The sequence below is a fragment of the Onychostoma macrolepis genome, chromosome 17 (genome assembly GCF_012432095.1).
Source record: "Onychostoma macrolepis isolate SWU-2019 chromosome 17, ASM1243209v1, whole genome shotgun sequence".
Lineage (NCBI taxonomy): Eukaryota > Metazoa > Chordata > Actinopteri > Cypriniformes > Cyprinidae > Onychostoma > Onychostoma macrolepis.
In genome coordinates, this window is record NC_081171.1 from 3,422,983 (window position 1) to 3,445,106 (window position 22,124).

Below are 22,124 nucleotides of genomic sequence, written 5' to 3' on the forward strand. Positions count from 1 at the left end.
AAATATCACTGTGTTTGTCTCCTATATGATATATTTAACTGAAATTTCTTATCCAGACAACCAATGATTTATAAAGGAAAATCATGAAAATTTACAGGGTGCCCAAACTTGACATACCACTGTATATATATATATATATATATATATATATATATACAGTAGTCAACATTTGAAGTGAAATGAATCAAAAATGTTAATCAAAGTTGTCCTAAGACAAGAACTGGTATTGTTTTGGTTTTAGGACAACTTTGATGAAAGGTTTTGATTCACTTCAAATGTTGACTAATGTATATATACAGTCAAACCAAAATTTATTCAAACACTTTCAACATTTCTCACATTATCACAGTTTATTCGCAATAGTTTAGAAAATGGTAACACTTTACAATAAGGTGTCATTTCTTAACATTAGTTAATGTATTAACTAACATGAACAAACAATGAACAATGCATTTATTACACTATTTATTAATCTTTGTTAATGTTAGTTAATGAAAATACATTTGTTCATTGTTTATTCATGTTAGTTCACAGTGCATTAACTAATGTTAACAAACACAACTTGTGATTTTAATAATGCATTAGTAAATGCCGAAATTGACATTAATTAAGATTAATAAATGCTGTAGAAGTATTGTTCATTCTTAGTTCATGTTTACTAATGTTGTTAACTAATGAACCTTATTGTAAAGTGTTACCAAAATATGACAAGAACTCGAGTTAAACTGTTTCAATACAAATTCATCTTGATAAATGTCAGATAACTTTCATAGAAAGGTATGTAACAAAACATGGTCAGGTCAAAGTGTCAAATCAAATGTTTGGTCCCATTTTTGTTTTTTAAATCAATCTTACTGGTAGTCCACTGTATGAAGGCGTTTTGTGTATACTATGTCACAGTTTATTTTATTTTATCATCCTCACTTACATAAATTAACTATAGAGTCCTGCACCCAATAAAAAATAACACTTTACAATAAAGTTGTATTAGTTAATGTTAGTTAATGCATTAGTTAACATGAACTAACAGTGAACAACGCATTACAGCATTACTTAATCTTTGCTCATGTTGACTTATTCATATACTAATGCTTCTCTTCACATTAACAACTTAATTAGTTAACGCAGACTAATATATTAGTTGTGTCTATACTGTATATGTAGTATAATTAAATAAAGCTTATTAAATAAAGCTATTTACAGGCATAGCTCATTGTTAGTGTTAACTAATGCGTGAACTAATGCATTAGTATATGAATAAGTCAACATGAGCAAAGATTAAGTAATGCTGAACAGATGTGTTGTTAATTTTTAGTTCATTTTATCTAATGCATTAATCACAACGTTAACTACTTAATCTGTTAATGTAAAGAGATGCATTAGTAAATGTGCAAATTAACATTAACAAAACATTAAGTAATGCTGAACAGTGGAGTTGTTCATTGTTAGTTCATGCTAACTAATGCGTTAACAAACACATTAGTATATGAATAAATGAATATGAACAAAGATTAAGTAATGCTGAACAGATGCGGTGTTCACTGTTGGTTCATGTTAATTAATGCATTAACTAATGTTAACTAATACAACCTTATTGTAAAATGTTACCAAAATATCAAAAATCTGGTGTCTGAATAATTTTTGGTTTGACTGTGTGTGTGTGTGTGTCTCTGTCTATTATATATGTATATATAAATAAATCAAAAAGTAAATATATACTCATTTTTTCAAATAACTTCATAAGGTTAACTACCTTCATGAACTTCATTAGCACACTATTATAAAAAAAAATGTGTTGTTTTTATGGCCATAGTGAGAATAATGTTCATAGCGAGCAGAGCTAAAAATCTAGTCAGTAAATTCAAATATAACAGTTTTTATTATTATTCCCATACATATTATATTCCTATAAATCTGTTTGAGTTTTCATGACTTCACTGCTACTCTAAAATGTGCAAAATGATCATAAAAAATAATGTGTAGATGTACTTGCTGTACCTAAAATCTCTACCGGTTGACATTTCTGCAGTTGTGCAGCATATACACCCTCATCCCGGCCAGACACACACTTTCTGGTTCTGACAGCCGAGCCACTGATGGTTTGAGACGTTTGACATGTGTTACTGACGGCTGCTCTGTGAATCAAACGAAGGCCCTCAAACTCAACATGCCAGTCTTCAGCTGAGATCTATTTTGCTCTTGGCACGCACGAAGTCTTGGCTCTTTCCGGATGGTCAGACTGCTGGTTGTGAATCAACATTTACATTACAGCATCTGGGCATAGCTGTCTCAGATGTGATGTGCATTTTGTGTGCGGAAAAGGGCCAGGAATTGCATGACGGGTCGGCAGGGTGCTGGGCTATTAAAAAAAGAAAAAACACATTGAATCCAAACCGTTATTTAAGCAAAATTACACCAACAACAGACCGCAGCAAATGGTAAAATTAGGGTTCGGGACACACCCACTCAACCGCAATGTCAAAAATACAATCCCACTAATAGGGTGACACAGTGGTGTGTTGCGTTCGAACGTGTCCAGTCATGCTTTGAGAACGACCGGAGGAAATCTGTGCGTTACTCATATCAGTCACAATGCAATAAAGATACCAGTGCTTCAATAACAGGATATGGTTAGTATTGGTAATTTTGAAATACTGAAAAACAACACTTAAAAATCCACCACAGCTTCTGTTTTCTCGGGCTCATTTCAAACCGCCCACCTCGTGGGGAATTCGCTGCTTGTTTAACTATATTTTCCTGTTATGAAGTTTGGGTTGCTTAAAATTGAACTTGTAAATCTCAAGAATGTGCTTAGGTAAATGAATGGATCTTGTAAATGCACAAAATGGCCATATAAAACAATTTCACACGAAAATGTCCCCAGCTACAGCGACACGGAGAGTGCGTCTGCATTCACCACGGTCATTAGAGCTTTAACAAGTGAATTAAAAAACACGGTAACACAACCACACCCCGGCAAAGCCAAACATACTGCAAACATCTGTTTGACACAGAGGTCCATGTGAAATCTAGCATTTTTTCAAGAGAATAAATCAATTGGGGAGTGATTAAGTCAGTAAATACCAATAGCAATTCATTTCCAGCCCTAAAAATTGACATTCAACACCAGTTTACCCATTTAACCACACATCAATTGAATTTTACAAGAAAGTGATCAGTTTTAACACCAATATGTGTGTGTGTTAATCATAGCCTATACACAGAAATGGAAAATTTGATTTACTTTGAAACAATTTTCACTTGCCAGTAAAACTCACCAATAATTACAGAGTATGGTGTTGTCAAAAGACCCGGTACTTCGGTACAAAGTCGGTACTAAAAAAATGAAAACATCACGGTACCAAGTTTTTTTTTTTTAAGTACCGGTGGTACCGAGTACCCGGTAGACCCAATTCTTGACCCGTACGGCCCTACGGTTACAGCGATGCAGAAAACGCGGACGGAATCACGGAATCCAGTTATAAAAACGGAATTTACAGTTTAGCACGGAATGTCACGGAATTTGTCAAAGTTTGGATGAATTAATCAAAAGTAGGTCATTACACTTAAATCAAATCGCGACATGGACTAGTATCTGTAAATATTAAGCCGCAAAAGTCGATTCAGATATGAATCCCGCATGTTCTGCAAGTCTCTGTGTGAATGAATGAGTGGCAGAGACGCGCGTTTTTCTTTTTTTACTACATACACTGAAGCACGCGTGACGCTCGCGGTGATTTCAGCATCTGCCGTCTCAATGAGGACATAAATACATAAACAACATCTCCAGAACTGCTCTGAGAGTCACTTCACCAGCATTTTACCGTTTCATTTGAGTAAAACCAGCGTCATATCATATAGCTACACACAGAAATTTAAAAGGTATTCACGGCAACCCGTCAAAATAAAAGTTTATCTTAAAGACATTCTGCCAGAAATATATTACTATTATTTAGTAGAATGTATGTGATACTATTACTACTGTTGAAAAAAAATTATATTTATTTTTAAAGAAATAATCACACAATATTTCTTCCATATTTTATTTTTAATAGTAAATCCCCTTTATTTACCAAAAAAATTAAATGTTTAAATGTAATTAATTAAAAGTCAAATTAAATTGGGGGGTCATTTATTTATTTGTGGAAATTCAGCTCCATAAAGAGTTTTTTTGCAACCCTTTATTGTATAAGAAGTCTTCTGTCTTTTTATGCAAGCAAACCGAATAGATAAAAATGTAAATTCAGATATATAAAGAGAGTTCACAAATCCTCACAATTCTTCTTTACAAACCAAAGCATATTAAATGTTGTCCAAAACTGGGTTTATTTTTTTCATTACATTTTTATAATAATTAAAATGTTATGATGTAATTTATGTAATTTTTCCTCTCATGATCTGTACATGTCAAATTGTTTATTAACCATTGGTTTATTTTATCACATTCATGTTGCCATAAAAGCAATAAGTGTTTGAGGAAGCACAGGCAGTCATCTTTATTTTTGTGCTTCACATTGAGACTAACAAAACCATAGTAAAATCACTGTAACGTATGGCCTCACAAGGGTTTATCAATTTATTTTCCATTAATTGGAAACAAAGTTCCACGAACGTACAGTATTTCATCAAAGCAGCGAGATTAATTATATTCATATTAGACTGTATAATACTATTATATAAGAACATACTGTACACTCTGACATAGACATGGGAAAAGAGTCACAACAATACACACGAGACAACAAGCTCCAAACTCTAAAAGAGCAAAGTGACTCACGGGGTTATTGATGAGAGGAACTGTCCAAACTCAAACAGCGACAACACAATACCAGCTTCCTGTGCCATAGGCCACCTGTCTCTCTTGTTTAGAACAATCGCTCTGGCGAAAGCCACATCCTAAGCCACAGATACCCAAAGCACCTGCTGCTGCGTCTGCTCACAGACCATTAGCTCACACATGCCATTTCATTTGAGTACTGGATTTTCACTAACAAACATGGGGTCAGGGAGGAAAACACAGCATGCGATAGTTCCAACACAACCACAGTTTGTGCATTCAAAACTCAGGACTCCGTCTCAGGAAGCATCTTGAATATTTATGTGCTAGAGAACAAATCGCTGACCTTTTCAAATGAATCAACCGACCAAGTTCACAAAACAATTTGTTCACTGATTTAACTCACTAATTCAATGATCTGGAATGGCTAACTAACCACTGGAGGAGCAGATTAACCACGACTACGAGTTCAATTTCAATTCAAACATTTTTTATACATATTGAATTAATGAATATGTAGTCAACATGTACAACAATCATTTTCAGTCCTTCGTTTATTATATCCCTCTGTCTACGCAACATGACAACAGCAGAAAGCCGATACCATCTCTAATACTGGCTTAGTCCTGTTTATAAAAGCTTCTGTCTAAGACTGTCGGTCTTGAGTTTCTGAGTCCTCAGAGTGTTTCCATATGTGTGATGCCCACACTGAGTTAGCCAACATGATTCACTCCAATCACAGTCCTACCAAAGCGGCTTCTGTTCCCCTGATCCAACGACTCAAACATATTACATGTCCCGCACATTACACAGCACTCACAGTTAACTCCAAACTTCCATGGACAGGCGTCTCATCCGGACGGGATGCACAATCATTCCTAGTTTATGAGGCAGAGATGAAGCAGAAGAGGCTCTTTAAAGGACTAGTTCACCCAAAACTGAAAATGTACTTACCCTCAGGCCATCCAAGATGTAGATAAGTTTGATTCTTAAGAACAGATTTGAAAAAATGTAGCATTCCATCACTTGCTCACCAATGGATCCACTGCAGTGAATGGGTGCCGTCGGAATGAGAGTCCAAACAGCTGATAAAAACATCACAATAATCCACAAGTAGTCCACACCACTCCAGTCCATCAGTTAACGTCTTGTGAAGTGAAAAGCTGTGTGTTTGTAAGAAATAAAATCCATCATTAAAATGCTTTCAACTGTTACAAGTCCTCTATCAATAATAATGCTTTCTCCAGGTAAAAAAGTAGTCTTGTCTGAATCAGGAGAGAAATCTGCACAGATCAAACAGTCCAAAACAGCTCTAAACAAATATGTGGGTGGATTTTGATGTGAGAGACAACAGTGGATGGACTTTTTCACTGGAGTAAGCATTATTATGGATGATAGGCTCTAATTTGGCCAGAAGTGAAGGTTTGAAGTTAAAATGCATAAATGATGGATTTGTTTCTTACAAACACGCACTTTTTGCTTCACAAGACATTAATTGATGGACTGGAGTGGTGTGGATTACTTGTGGACAATTGTGATGTTTTTATCAGCTGTTTGGACTCTTTCTGACGGCACCCATTCACTGCAGAGGATCCAGTGCTACATTTCTCCAAATCTGATGAAGAAACAAACTCATCTACATCTTGGATGGCTTAAGGGTGAGTAAACTTTCAGCTAACTTTCATTTTTGGGTGAACTATTCCTTTAATTCATGTCATTCATGCTCTGTTTGAGAATTTCATTATTTTGCATGATGCATCTGCTATATATTTTCATTATTTGCCCATACAGACTCCTTCAGATTAGCTCCAAATAGAAAGCTGTAATTATGTCGAAGAGGAACTTCAGGGTACTGTGTGAAAATGCAGAGCCCGACATCTTCACAAAACCCAAAAAAAAGTCCCTCGGTGCCTAAAAGCATATCTAAAAATACTAGGGCACAGCTGGTTGAAATTTATTTTCTAGGCCATAGCAACAATGTTTGGTTGTTTCCAATTTCTAAAAACCGCAGATAGTAAAACGCACGGAGAATAAGGCGGACGTAAATAGCACATGCATGCTTCAGCACTATTAAGGACCGTGTAGGGGCAGAAAGTAAAATGTTTGTCAAAGGTAAATTCACGAGCCATCTCACAATCATAATATAGTAAAACAGCCAGGGAAGCTTCCAATCATGAGGAATGGAGAACCTTATGAACTATAAGTGGAATCAATCTAACGAGTCAAAGACTGGCTACCAATGTTCTGCACCTCTGTTAGTCATGAAATGTGAACTGCTATTATAATGAAAGAAATCTGGACTAATTTGTGGAAGTGAAAGTTTAATACTTAAGGTCAGGGGTTTGTTCAAATCACTAACTCTGAGCAATAGTAATAGTAATGCTTGACTTGGCAAACACCACTAAAAATATGTCTGTTTTATACCAGCATTCATTTCACCAATACATCATAGTTAATCTCAATGCAAGCATGTTTAGACACATACAGTAAGCTGACATAATGATTGCTAGTTAAGATTGCGAAGCAGCATTAACGTACCGTATTCAGTCATAATGAATGGAGTCTGGTAATATTTAAACAAAGGATAAGGCTATTGCTAAAGGCTTAATCAGTGTAAAAGAATTCAGTTGCACAAAACAAATATGAGAAGTTTTAGTTTACAACACATTTTAATGAAGCCATAACAAAAGTCTCTCCTGCTCACCAAGGCTGCATTTATTTGATCAATAATACAGTAAAAATAGCAAAATATTTTTACATTTTAAAATAACCGTTTTATATGCGAACATATTATAAAATGTAATTTATTCCTGTGATGCCATATTAGAATCCTTCTAATATGCTGATTTGCAGCTCAAGAAACATTTCTCATTATACAGATGAATGCTGAAAACAGTTGCAAGGCTTCATATTTTTGTGGAATCCATGATATATTTTTATAATTATTTTTTCATACGTTTATTACGTTTAAACTATTAAAACAATTCTTTAATCTCTCTGGACTTCAGCATGTTTTAATACACATCCCTGCTCAAAGATCAGCATGGAAAGGACTATTTTAGCAAAAACACACATAAAAATAAACAAATCTTAGAGTTATATAGTTCTTTAGCAGTTCATATAAGTTCATGCAGTGCATATAGAAATCAACTGATTTGCTATTGTTCAACCGCTTTGAAGTGGCTCATTCAATCAGATTTTAGTGCTGGCTTCATACATTTTATAAAATTAATTTAAGGACTGTATGCATGTCTTTACTCAGAACACACAACCCAGATTCAACAACTAAATCTGCGGTTGTTGGATATTAACAAGGTTTCATCTGCTGGATCTTCCCAATAAATCCAGCAGCTTAACTTCATTATTTAGTAAATCCAGTGCATTGAACACAGTCTGGCATGAATCCACTGTGGATTTTCAATGCCCATTGCCTAAATAATTAGTGATTCATATGAAATTATTCCTGGTGAGCCATGCTTCTGTTACGGTCATGCAATGCACACGTGTTTCAGCACATATGACGACAAGCTGGGCCGCAGAGAAGCACCACTCAAGTCCACCACTGATGAAAAGAAGCAATCGAGTCCTCAAGCCCCTAAAGACATTGGCTAATTGCAGTAATAAGGCAGAAGCAGAGCTTTAGGATATAAAGATGCCGTCTTGCTGCTGAAAGCCGGCACGCTTCTCTGGCCAGTTCTGTGGGCTTGTGGTTTCCTCTGATCTTTTCTCTAAATCTCCCCCCGTTACCCTCACAACGGTCACCGAACTGTCGGATTATCTCCTGAAGCACGCTTCTACCATCAGGCTTTGTGGTTTATGCCTCTCTGGAGCTGCGATTGATTATAAAGCTTGATATTAAATCAAATTAATCTCTCTGATGTCCAATTTTTTTTATTTTAGAAGCTTGTTTCCTGGTGGAAAAGACTTAAAAACAACAGCACATTCTCTAATTTATAATGCAAGCAACCGTTCATTAGCTACTTCCCTGAGGCCTGCTTGTTTTTGTCTTTTTAAAGACAACATTAAGTCAAAACTGACCTTATTTAATATATTAATAAATGTTCTTTGTTTTATGGATGTGCATTGTTAAAAAAAGTAAATATATGTTTATTAAGTGTGAAATCTTTGGGTAGAAAGCGAACCGATTTGATTAATGATTCACAGGTTTTCGATTTGATTCAGTAAATGATATTTGCAAATTCATAACATTTGGATGTTTAATGTTTAAAGAAAGCATTACATTTTAAGCATTTGACATAAAAGACAATACAAATACATAAATATATATATACTAGGGCTGTAACGTCCCAGTCGATTAGTCGATTAATTGGTCGATACTGTCTGGTTCGACCAAAATTCTGATTGGTCGATTTTTTGCCACGCTCATTTCATCAGTTTGGCACTTTATTTCGTTTTGGACATTAATAACATTTTATAATTTTGCACATTTATTAATTTTAAATACTTGTGGATTTGGGCATTTGATTTATTTATTTTTGTATTTGTTCTGAGTGCAGCTACCTTGTTGTTGTATTCACTTTATTTGGTTTCATTTAAAATTTGGATGATTAACATGTTGTAGTAGCCTACTTTACTTTTATGGTTCCCTTTTATTATTGTGCAAACTGCAAATTTATTTCTAGTATTATTTATTGGATTTGGGCACTTTTTTTATTTTTTGTATTTTTTATTTGGAATGCGCAATTGCGCTGTGCCCACTGCTTGTGTTAGTTTTGAGCCTAAGATGCTTTATTTTTCAGTTATGCACTTTATTTGGTTTCTGCTCTTGTTTGTTTAATAAATATTCTTTTTTTTATTAAAGTGGACGCGCCTCTTGTGTTTATTAAGAGTAAAAGCTTTAAGTCTATTCGTGTCTCAGCCGCGAAGCTGAGCTCTTATGTTCAGCTTCGCTCTGTGCGAGCTGCGCAGAGCGGCTGAAATGATAGTGTCTGACAGTTATACTTATAACATATGACAAAAATAATTTTGTAAATTATGTTGCACATTCCTCAAAAGTTCTTGTGATATCACTAGTTGACAACATAGTACTGTTTTCAGAAATCACAGGCTATATTGCGCAGGTGCACGTGATGCACCGCTGTCAGAGACGACAGACTCGTGTGTCAGACTCATTTCAGTGCAAAATAATTAGGTCAAAAACGATTTAATATACTGCAAATAGCCTATTCGTTTTTTATGTTTATTTATAATTAATTTAGGCAGACAACAAGGCTACCAAGTACTGAGCACAGTGCGCATCTAATTAATGTAACGTACATTTTTTTTTTCTCCACAACGTCATTTTTAGTCGAAAGTTTCAGGACTTCAGTCGATCAAGATTTTCTTTGGTTGATTACAGCCCTAATATATACACAATATAACAATTCTGTAATTATAAAAATTGTCCTTATAAAGGTTTAAAAAATGCCACTGGTTATACACACACACATATTTCAAGGTTATTTAAATTTTGATTGAATGTTTTCTGTAAATATAACCAGTTTACAGAAAAAATTACATCTAAATTCAAATACCATTGAAAATTAATATTTAATATATTTTAGCAATATATTAATAGATTACCAAATGTTCCTTCCTTATGGTGCATGATTAAATTAAATAGTTAAATAAATAACTAATTAAATATTAACTCGCGCACACACACCCACAAATAAATATTAAAAAAAGTATATTTATATAATTTATTTAAAAACATTCAAGTAATAATGATAATTATAATCTAAAAATAATTTTGATGATCCTGATCATCCATTTGTGCTTTTTGTACAATAAAAAAAACAACAACAAAAAAACATTGATTACAGGGGTGGTTAACTGCTTTTTAACAGTGCAGTCTAACATGTGTTAATGCTTCATTTTTTTTAAAAACACATTATTTTTCACATAATTTACCTTTATGCTACACCACTCTGTCCCTTCTCCGAAGAACGCTCCGATGATTTCCTGTTTTTATGAAGCCCCTCCCTCAGAAATACGCAATGGGCTCAGATTGATTAGCTGGCCCAGTGTGTTGTGATTCGCTAAACCGCCAGAGTGCCAGAAGACCAGAAGGCGCTCTCGTGCAGAAAGTCCAAACACACCTCGCAGAAGAAACCCAGGAAATGCTGAAGCTGGATAAACAGAAAATGTAACTGCTTTTATTGATTCAACGTGACTAATAAACACACGACTACGACAATATATGGTTTATCGGAGTTCTTATCATTATAATTTTCTTTATAATAAAGTATATCTATAATGCAATGCCTTTATCACTGCTTAGAACACTATGAAATATGCTGTGTGCCTTAACCTGTGTAAGAAGCCACATCATCTCACAGAAGGATTTATTTCAAACACTTGACTGATGTTATGAAGTAAAAGTGTGTTATTAAATGTGGTATTTTCACATGCTTTTTCAGATAGAGCAGCATTTACTACACAGAGCCGTAGTTCACTGAGAAGCTACGCAAACAGCAGTCATTATCACAAATGATTTCTTCGATTTCATAATCGCGTAATAATATCATCATCTATTTTTTTTTGCGTACAGTAACTTGTCAGTGAACTACAGCTCTGTGTAGTAAATGCTGCTCCATCTGAAAGCAGGTGATGGAGATTTACGACTAATCACAGAACCGGCTTTACTGACAAAATGTGCATGGCAAATCGCATTTGATTAATCATGCAGCCCTATTACACACTAACTAAAGTTAAAAAAGTGAAATCACAAATCAACCACCCCTTTAAGTGCGAATCCTTCTTTTTTCATTGGAAATAAAAATAATACAGAAATAACTAGAAAACCCTAACAACTGCATTGCAATGCCCTGAAAACCAGCCAGAACACTCTAGAATCAGAGCAGTAACTTTTGCAAGGTCAAATACCAGTCGCACTTTCTTCAAAAATCTAGTTCATATTGGCAGTTCATCAGAATAATGTGCAAACGTCTTCATTACATCAACAGAACTCAATGCTCAACATGAGATATTACTGCTCACACCCCACTGAGACACAAACAACAACTCCATCGCTCACACACCCAAAGAACCCCAAGTGCGCGTCTGATAAATCTGATAAATCTGGATGTTATTGGACATGAACTGTCTTTCTGAGTAGGCAAGAGGGCCGTGTTCTTGTACGGCAGCCAGGCACGACTCAATATGCTCATAAAAACAGTGATTAGAGATCTAACGCGCAGGAAAACAGGAACACCTCGCTGGCAGAGGTGATATCAAGACTAAATAGCAAATGTTTCCATGAAACATCAGAGCGTTAAGTCACTGAACTCAAACAAGAGATCAGTCCAGATATAACACTGATGTAAAAAAACATCAAGGCATCAGATACGCAGCAGAAACAGTCCATCGCATGCACCGTGTGTTTAGTGCTTCACACATTTCAACATTCATACTAAATTATCTCTCTTCAATCAAACGCGTTCTCCAGCGTCCATCCTTTCCGGAACATGAGTGATCCGGGAAAACACATGCATGGCGGCGACGGCTTTCATCCGATTCGTTTTACACTGCTGGAAATCAGTAAAGAGACGAAAAGCCATTAGCGTCTGCCAGCAGCTCCCAAACATTCAAACATCCACGTCCATTAAAAAACAGCCATTATTCCAAATCAAATACAGTCGTCTTTTTGTCTTTGGACATTTGATACATGTTTAAGTAACTGTGTAGCCATATTTATTCTGGTTACTGAGACCTTTCACCAAAACATCAATATTTTTGTAAGTATGTTTGGAAACAGCAAAGACGTGACAATGACCTCCTTCATTGTGCATATAGTTAAAACTCCATCATTTCAGTTGTGAAGATCATTTATCTCGTCACTTCAGACGAGTCAGAAGTCTTAACAGCGGTGCTGTGTTTCAGGTCATTTGAATGCTGGTTTGAATACAATTCATATTGAATTTTGGCCCGAGCGATGACCAGTTGCACCGCTGATTTGAATTCTGTTAACCACTCACAATATGCAAATATGACTAGTGAGGAAAGTCATGAATTTACACACCCTGCCTGCCCAGATTTTGACCAAAGTCACACCGGGCAAGTTTGGCCGTTGCATCTGTGAGAAATACTGCGGCTACACTGATGTTGAAGCTTTGTCCGATACAATATTTCGGCCATAGTTATTTTTATGTTATGGTCAATAACTGATATTATGGCTGATATTGTAAATCTGCATTACATGGGTTTTTTTGTTGTTGATTTGACTTCATACTAAAGTTTGGATCTATTAAAAGGAAAATCCACCATAAATTCACAAAAAAAAAAAAAAATTTTTTAAAGAATTTTATGACTTGTGAAACGGCGTAAAAACAACAGCACTACACTTTAAATCAGAAAATAAGATGAAAATATAAAAGAAGATTAAAATATTTATAATTTTAAAATGAGCATTAAATTTAATTAACATTTAATAATAATAATAATAATAAAATGAAAAAAGCACAATATAGCTTAATCCCTTCATCAAGTCTGTTTTCGTTACGCGTTTCAAAGTGATGCCCACAGTTTGTTCAGGCGATCAGCTCGTGGTCCGGTGTTTTGTACGCCTCAGAACAGCTCTGTTCAGAGTGAATTCACTGAACTCGTTTATTGCATGTGCTGTGAGTTTAACGTGAGTTTAGGTACTTGAAAGTGATGGCCACCAGTTATGCTTTATTTTCGTGGCAGATGATTACAGCATTTCACTAGATTTGTAGTGAGATGCGTTGCTGTAAGCATGATTTCCTTCAAAATAAAAGCTCTACTGCCGTTTCCGTCAAAACAAAAGCTTAAAAGTGCAGTACGAATTGCTGACAGCTAGCAGTTTAAATGCAGTCCAAATTCAAAATATCTCTTTCAAGTGTAGAAATTAGGAAAGAAGTATTGTAATTTCCCTATTGTAGTGTAAAGCAAAAAATAATATACCTATGAAATATTCATTTTCATTTATTTTACAGTGCAATTGTTTTACAATATATGCCTATTATTATCACTGCTGTTATTATTATTACATTCTAATGTGTTTGGCATCGTAAAAAACACCAGTGTGAATGTAATTTAGACTGAGACAGTATATCACAAATAAAAAGAGGGTTGAGTCCCCTTTAAAGGGGTCATATGATGTGATTTCAAGTTTTCCTTTCTCTTTGGAGTGTAAGAGGGCGCAACAAATGCCTCGTTTGTAATGGGTTTTATTGTTTTTGTGTCGTCGCGGCTGGACACAGCATCACAATACGGTGAGGGGTGTAACATTTCCGTCTCACGCTTGAGGTATTCGGCCAATCACAACGCACTGGATAGCTGGCAAATCAGAGCACGCCTCACTTCTCAGAATGATGAGCTTTGTAAAAATCTGTGCGTTTCAGAAAGGCAGGGCATAGAGGAGCAACAATAATGTACAGTATGTGGAAAATAATGTGTTTTTAACCTTAAACCGCATAAACATTTCATTACACCAAATACACAAAATAATGTTCTTTTTAGCAACATCATATGACCCCTTTAAAGTTCAGGTACAAGTCAATTCACTGACTTTTTTTCTGACTTACGTTTTCTTAATTAAAAACATGGGTTGGAGCTCTTAATTTTGAACTCTCAAAGTCCATTAGGTAGAATAATTTAACTTTAAAATGTACAAAAACTTTTTTTTTTTTTTCAATTCTTCATTTGTCTTCTTTTTTTAATATTGCAATAAATATCGTATCGTGGACTTCATATCACGATATTATCACATCGTAAGATTTTGATATTGTTACATCCCTACTGAAGTCTGGAGTAAAGGCTGATGAAAAATACAGCTTTGCATCACAGAAATAAATTATATTTGAAAGTATATTAAAATAGAAAAACATTCTTTTAAATTGTAATAGTATTTCACAATATTACTGTTTTTTTCTGTATTTGATCAAATAAATGCCTTTATAACATAAGAGACTTCTTCAAAAAACAATATATAGGGGAAATGAGAAAAACAGGCATTTTACTGTATTATTATTTTATTACATTTATAAGACTAAAGTGGAAATATAAAAAAGTATATGTTTAACAAAAGTCAATCTAAGCTTAATATAAAACCCCTAAAAAGCCCATAGTGTCCAGTGTTCAGCCACTATCTGTAAAGGCCACTATCCACTCTCATTTAGAAATGAATGTTTTTGGCATCACACACATGAGGAAGAGCTGCCAGAAACACGGTCTCTGAAAATGATGAGAGACCTGCCAGAAACCTTGAAGTACTCCCAGACCCCGCTGTAAGAGGAAGGGAGAGCAGAATTACACTGAAGTGTGGTCCCTCTGAACGCTACCACATGTTAACACAAGCCTCTGTATCGTATTAGCTCAAACCGCTGCTACAGAGACACGGCAAATAGAGCAGATCTACTGTACTCCAGAGCGCAGCGTCTCAAAACCTCATAGAGCAGCGGCACATGGGCTCTCTAAATAATCATCTTACTGGAAGACAACTGGGATTCGCCTGGTGCAGTGGTATGAACTCTCCTGACCAGAGTTTAAGAGAATAAAGACCATTATAAGGACAGGATTTTATTGCAAATCTAAGTATATACAGTTCTATGTCTAAAGTACTGATGGCAATATCTGTTTAAATTTAGCATGAAACCAAAATTAACCGCATTTACTTTATTAATACACAATTTTGCTCTTTCTGTGTATGACTCATCAGTGCATTTTAGTTATAAAATAACTCTGCCTCTGAAACAACTTTTCAAATGAAAAGACTTTTTCATTTACACAATCTTGCTCTTACTGTAAATAATTAATCAGAACATGTTAGTTCAATAAAAAACAAATAAAAATAAAATAAAATAAACACCACCTTTAAAAACTGTTCAAATTAAATAGTTCGCCATTTCTTCTCATTATCCCATTTACATTATTAATTCACAAGCTGGGCGATATATCAAACGTGATGATTATGTTCATCTGGTCAGTAAAGCCGGTTCCATGATTAGCGGTAAATCTCCATCACCTGCTTTCAGATGGAGCGGCATTTAATACACAGAGCCGTAGATCACTGACAAGCTACGCAATATAGCGTTCATTATCACAGATGAATCGCCTTCGATAATGAATGCGATATTGCGTAGCTTGTTAGTGAACTACGGCTCTGTGTATCAAACGCCGCTCCATCTGAAAGCAGGTGATGGAGATTTACCGCTAATCATGGAACCGGCTTTACTGACCAGATGAACATGACAATCGCATGCGATATATCGCCCAGCCCTACAATCTTGCTCTTACTGTGAATGAATAATTATTGAATAGAATAAAATTAAATAAATTAAAATAAAAAAAATGAAACAAAGTAAAATTAGATTAAATTAGAAAAAATACTGCCTTTAAAACAGCTTTTGCAAATGAAAATTCTAACATTTTTTTCTCAGAGAATGCCATTTACTTTCTGAAAAAATAAATGAATAAATAAAATACAATTTCTGTCTTTAAAACAACAACTGCAAAAACTTTGAATTTGATTTTGATCTCATTGAATATACCATTTACTTTATTATTTTGAATGATCAGTTTATGAAAATAAATTAAAATAATAAATGCCTTTTCAAATGAAAATGTTTTTGACATTTTTTCTCATTGAATTTCCTGTTTCTTTTGGTAATAGTCACAATACAGAGGTAAAATAGGTTACAAACAGCACTTCATATCCAGCATGAAAGTACAGACTGAATGTCAAACTGAAGTGCAGTCTAACTAGCAGACAGAAACAGAATGTTGTGCACTACAGTCTAATCCGCTGAGCTTCTCTCTGTCCAGTCTGATTTGCTAAAACACTTGAGATAAAACATTTCTCTCAGAGGAGTAACTCTTCTACTATGACCGGTCTTTATTTGCAGCTGCGTTTAAATGACTTTACAGGAGCGCATGGGGAAAACACGGCAATAATGTCATCATGCTTCACAAAGACAAAACGCACCAGCCACTGCACTTAAAACAGCTTCAAGAACGCAAACAGCAGCAGAGGTGTCAAAAAACACCAAATCGAAAAATAAACCAGATTCCTGGTCAATATTAGACTACACAAATTGCTTCATAAGGAAACCAATGAACAAAAGCAAACCTCAATTCCTTTTTCTTTGCGTGAGAAAATCAACTATTCAGGAAATGTTCTTTGTTTATATCCATGTAATTAAAAAGATGATTCACAAGATCAGGATATTGCACAACACAGAAATGCTCGGTCATTTTAGACATTACAGAAGTTATGAAGAAACTGTTCATCAAACTAAAATCAGCACTAAAATAGACACACGGCACCGGGAAAGCCAGGGATCTAATCCAGATATAAACAGCATGAAGACTGTAATGCTTTCTTAAATATTTTTTGAGGCTGATGTGATTTGCATCATTTCCTTTCCTCCTCTTTAAGTTCATTACCACAACTGAGCACAGGAAACATTGGGAAGCTCATTAGACATCAAAAACACCCTTTTATTTGTGTTAAACATGCTTTTGTCTCCAAGATCATTTCCAAATCAGTGCAATGAATGAAAAACTGGTTTTATACTTAAGAGTGACATTAATGATATATATTTTAAGATTTTCAAAAGATTGAGAAAAACTAAATGCATGATTGACAAATTACGATAAACAAATAAATAACAATAAATAAATGAATACGTCAGATCTAAGATGCCATCTAGATGGCTTATTTGAATAGCAAACAACAAACAAATAAATAAAAAGCAATTTAGCTGGCTTATTTTCACATTTTCTAGAATCTTTCCAATTTATTAAAATGTATCTGCAGTTTTTTGAGTATTTTATGGGTTTTCCTGTCGGAAAACAGATAATAGATGCACAAAAAGACATTAATAAAGAGCATAAGAGAGTTTTGAGGATGTTTTGTCTATGAGCCACATGTGTGTTTATAGACAGACAGACAGACTGTTTCAGTTAAATGTTTAGCAAAAGCTTAAAACTAAAAATGTAAAAAAAAAAAAAGTTTTAACTGTACAAATAAAGCCCACATATGGTCCTGTCTCATTGTTAAATATTGCATATACAGTCATGGCCAAAAATATCGGCACCCTTGGTAAATATGATCAAAGGCGGCTGTAAAAATTAATCTGCATTGTTAATCCTTTTGATCCTTTATTTAAAAAATTCATAAAAATCTAACCTTTCGTTGGATAATAAGAATTTAAAATGGGGGGAAATATCATTATGAAATAAATGTTTTTCTCTAATACATATTGGCCACAATTAACAGCATCCTTTTATTCAATACTTTTTGAAACCTCCATTTGCCAGTTTAACAGCTCTAAATGTTCTCCTATAATGCCTGATGAGGTTAGAGACACCTGACAAGAGATCAGAGACCATTCCTTCATCCAGAATCACTCCAGACCCTTTAGATTCACAGCTCCATGCTGCTGCTTCTTCTCTTCAGTTCACTCATTTTCTACAGGGTTCAGGTCAGAGGACTGGAATGGCCAGCAGAAGCTTGGTTTTGTGCTCAGTGACCCATTTTTGTGTTGTTTTTGAGGTTTGTGTTTGGATTATTGTACGGTTGGAAGATCCAAACATGGCCCATTATAAGATTTCTAACAGAATCAGTCACTTATTGATTTTTTATCTGTTGGTATTTGATAGAATCAGTGATGCCATGTGTCTAAACAAGATGTCCAGGACCTCCAGCAGAAATATAGGCCTACAACATTAAAAATACAGCAGTATTAGGACGATATAGACACTCGTCCTCTTCCAGGCAGATAAATAACATTTTATGTTGATTGTAAATTCTTAATTATTGCCCTGATGGTGGAAATGGGAATTTTCACTGCTCTAGCTCTTTTCTTAAAGCCACTTCACTAATTTGTGAAGCTCAATTATCTTTTGCTGCACATCAGAAATGCATTCTTTGGTTTTTCTCATTGTGATGGATGATTAAGGGAATTTGGGCTTTGTTTTCCCTCCTATTTATATTTCTGTGAAACAGGAAGCCATGGCTGGATAATTTCATGTTCATAATCACCCTGGAGCGCTAAAAATTGTGAATATGAATGGGAATATACTTCAGAGATCTTTTACTCATAAGAATTTCTAGGGGTGCCAATAATTGTGTCCAACGTGTATTTGAGAAAAACATTTATTTCATAATGATATCTCACCCCATTTTAAATTCTTATTATCCAACGAAAGGTTAGATTTTTGTGAATTTTTTAAATAAAAGATCAAAAGGATTAACAATGCAGATTAATTGTCACAGCCTTCTTTGATCATATTTACCAAGGATGCCGATGTTTTTGGCCATGACTGTATATATATATACACACTGCTGAACAAAATCTTAAGACCGGGGGAAACATTACAAGTATTCGCATTTCGCGCTGGTGGATCATAACCAGGTTGTAAGTACTGCTTCAAAATGCCAAAAGAAGAAACAGGAGCAAGAGACAAAAAAATAGAGAATAGGCAATTTATTGAAAACTGCATATAAACTCAAACAGGCTGTTCATCAGCTGATTAAAAGTTTAAGACCATAGTCTTAAAAAGTTAAAATCTGCGCAAAAATATGGCTTTCATGTCATTGTCCTTCAGGCAGTCACACTGTCATGATCTCCTGATGGCAAAGGCAGAAAGGTTTTCTGTCTTTGAATGTGGCAGGATTGTTGAGCTGCACAAGCAAGGGTGCACGCAACATGGACGCAGTAAATAAATTTCTTAAAAGATCCTGAGAGTTATGGGACAAAAAACTCACAAATGAGACTTACAAATGAGGACAACGGAAGCCATCAAAATCAACAAATATATATATATATATATACACACACATTATATATACACATACATACATATATATAATTTTTTTTTAATGTATGGATGTATGTAAGAAACTTATTTTGTGGTGGACTGTGTGTCCAAAATGTGTGAATTAAAAGTAAGCTCTCCAATCAACAAGTGTTCAACTTTTTTAGCTCCTTAGACAAAGTGGAAAAAATGACTAGTTGTCAAATGAAGGCTGAAATGACAGTGTGACATGTTCCGCCACATGTGACGTCACGTTAGACAGCATGCATGTGTGACAGTGATGAGTCACGGCCTCTTCAAACGTCACTCAGCACTCAAAGTGCCAGTTCACCAAGCAAGCAGACTTGTGATAATTGTCAGAAATAACAGGTTCTTCTCCTTTAATTGCCATTCTCACGATGTGCCCATGCCGCAAGCGAAAGCCACTGGGGTTGGCGAGACCTTCCAAGTGTGATCTTGTCGTATCCCAGAGTTCTGCGATGTGCTGAATGCGTAAACAGCAGTTCAGATCACAGCTGCGGTTCTATTCGTCTTGATCTTTGCCAACACGAATCCACAGCGTTTCACATCACCAGGTCAATTTGGCCGTCAACACTCACAAAAACATCCTAGAGACTGTAAATTATGGAATTATCTTTTGTGAGAATGTAAAAGATGTCTGTGCACTAAATAAACAAACCGCTTGGTTTGCAAAAGAAGATTAAAAATCAAAGATATTCAACAAAAGCACAGAACTAAAAGCATCATCATGAGCACTATTTACTATCTGAATGAATGCTCCTTATCTTATTCTGCACAAATTAATCAGTATATTATTTTAAAAAACAGACAAGTGAGATTTGCCTAAAGCAAAGAAAGAAAGAACAACTCTTAAAAGATTATGCTCAAGCCAAATTTGGGGGAACATTGCAATTTTTAGTAAAATGAAATGAAATATTTCTCTCCCTGAAATGACTTTTTTGTTGATGTAACCAAGACAAAATGGGCAAGGAAAAAAAACAACAACCAATAATATAAAAAGAAATGATATCAAATAACCATACTGAATGCAATCAAATTACAATGGATCCAATGAAGTCATTTTTCCATATCTGATTACAAACGGTCAAAAAATAATATTAGCATTCATAAAATATTTTACTAATATATAAATTATTAAATAAAAATGAAATCTAATATTTAAGTTTCATATCTAGAGTCTGTTTTAACCTGTTTGACTTGAAAAAAAATTGCATATTGAAACATTTGAGTGATTCAACTCCTTGTGATAGATAATAGTAAAGTGCAAAATTTTCTGGAAAAAAAGAGGTGATTACATTAAAAAAAGGCACATTGTATTTCACAATGTATGCACATGCAACAACAAAATCAGTCTGTATGACAGTTCCCAATTAACAATTTCAAGCCCAATTGATGCCACTGATAGAATTTAAACTAGCAAACATAATCTTTAACATCGTTTAATGCTGTCTATAGAGCATGGCTTTCAACGGTAAACTCATAACCGCTCTAATTTATGAACGTGTGAAAAGGTGCAGGGGTGTAACGTCTCCTGGAAGCATTAGTGCGCACTTCCTCCGGCAGCCAGGAATAATGTTCTAGCATCTAATGCCCTGTTTATGCCTGTGTGGTCCGAAATGAAGCGGGCCAAGCTAAAGCCGGGCCTTAGAAGGGCACACACACAAGGACCACAGTGAAGCCATGCTCGCAGGAAGACCACCAGCGCTCGGCCGACAAAGAGCAGATATTCGCAGCGGCGCTGACGTGTTCAGAGACAGCAGAAAGTCAGCGGCATGAATGAAAATACAGTCTGTCTCGTGAGCGGCTATAATTAACAGAATGTGCAGTCAGGAGTTTCTCGTTTGACCTTCCAGTGTGAAAAATCACTCAATTCTGAGGTGGAAAACGAGAAATGGCAATAAATTGACTAAGAATGAACCGCACTCCCTGCTAGCATTTATTTGCACATGCTGTCTGTGTTGTTTCAGCATCTGAGTGACTAAAGGAACTGCACAAATCACAAACTTTCCTAACACACAATCTCGCTCTTACTGTGAATGATTAATCAGTGAATGCTAGTTCAATCAAATATAACCAGCCTTATATAAAATAAAATAATCCTGCCTTTAAAACAAATTTTGCAAATATTTTTTTTTTACTCATTGAACATTCTTATAAAATAAAATTAAATTAATTGAATACAAATCCTGTCTTTAAAACAACTTCTGCAAATGAGACATTTTTTTCCTTCACTGAACATCCCATGTACTTTCTTAAATAAAAATAAATAAATAAAATAAATAAATAAATATTATTATTAAGATTAAACAGCGTATGGTTTTTATATAAAATAAAATATTAAACCAAAATGAAGTGAAATATAAAATAAAATGAATAATAAAATAAAATCTTTTCAAATAAAAAAAATTAAATTAAATTAAATTTCAATGGATCCATTAAAGTCACAAGCAACATTTTCCCATATTTAATTACAAACTGTCAAAAAAGAAAATTTCAATGAATAAAATATATTACTATTAAATCAGTTATTAAATTCAATAAA

At 34.7% G+C, this 22,124-nt stretch overlaps 1 protein-coding gene across 4 annotated transcripts in view; it reads right to left on the reverse strand.

The window, feature by feature from the left end:
- Positions 1–22,124, reverse strand: part of supt3h (SPT3 homolog, SAGA and STAGA complex component) — a 121,423-nt gene that overhangs the window by 69,008 nt on the left and 30,291 nt on the right. Inside the window, exon 2 of one of the 4 annotated variants that reach the window (XM_058749086.1) lies at positions 10,691–10,908. The exons of the other annotated variants lie outside the window; for them this stretch is intronic. The gene's annotated coding sequence lies outside the window, so the exon portion shown is untranslated. The remainder of the gene's footprint in view (positions 1–10,690; positions 10,909–22,124) is intronic. 4 annotated transcript variants of the gene reach the window in all.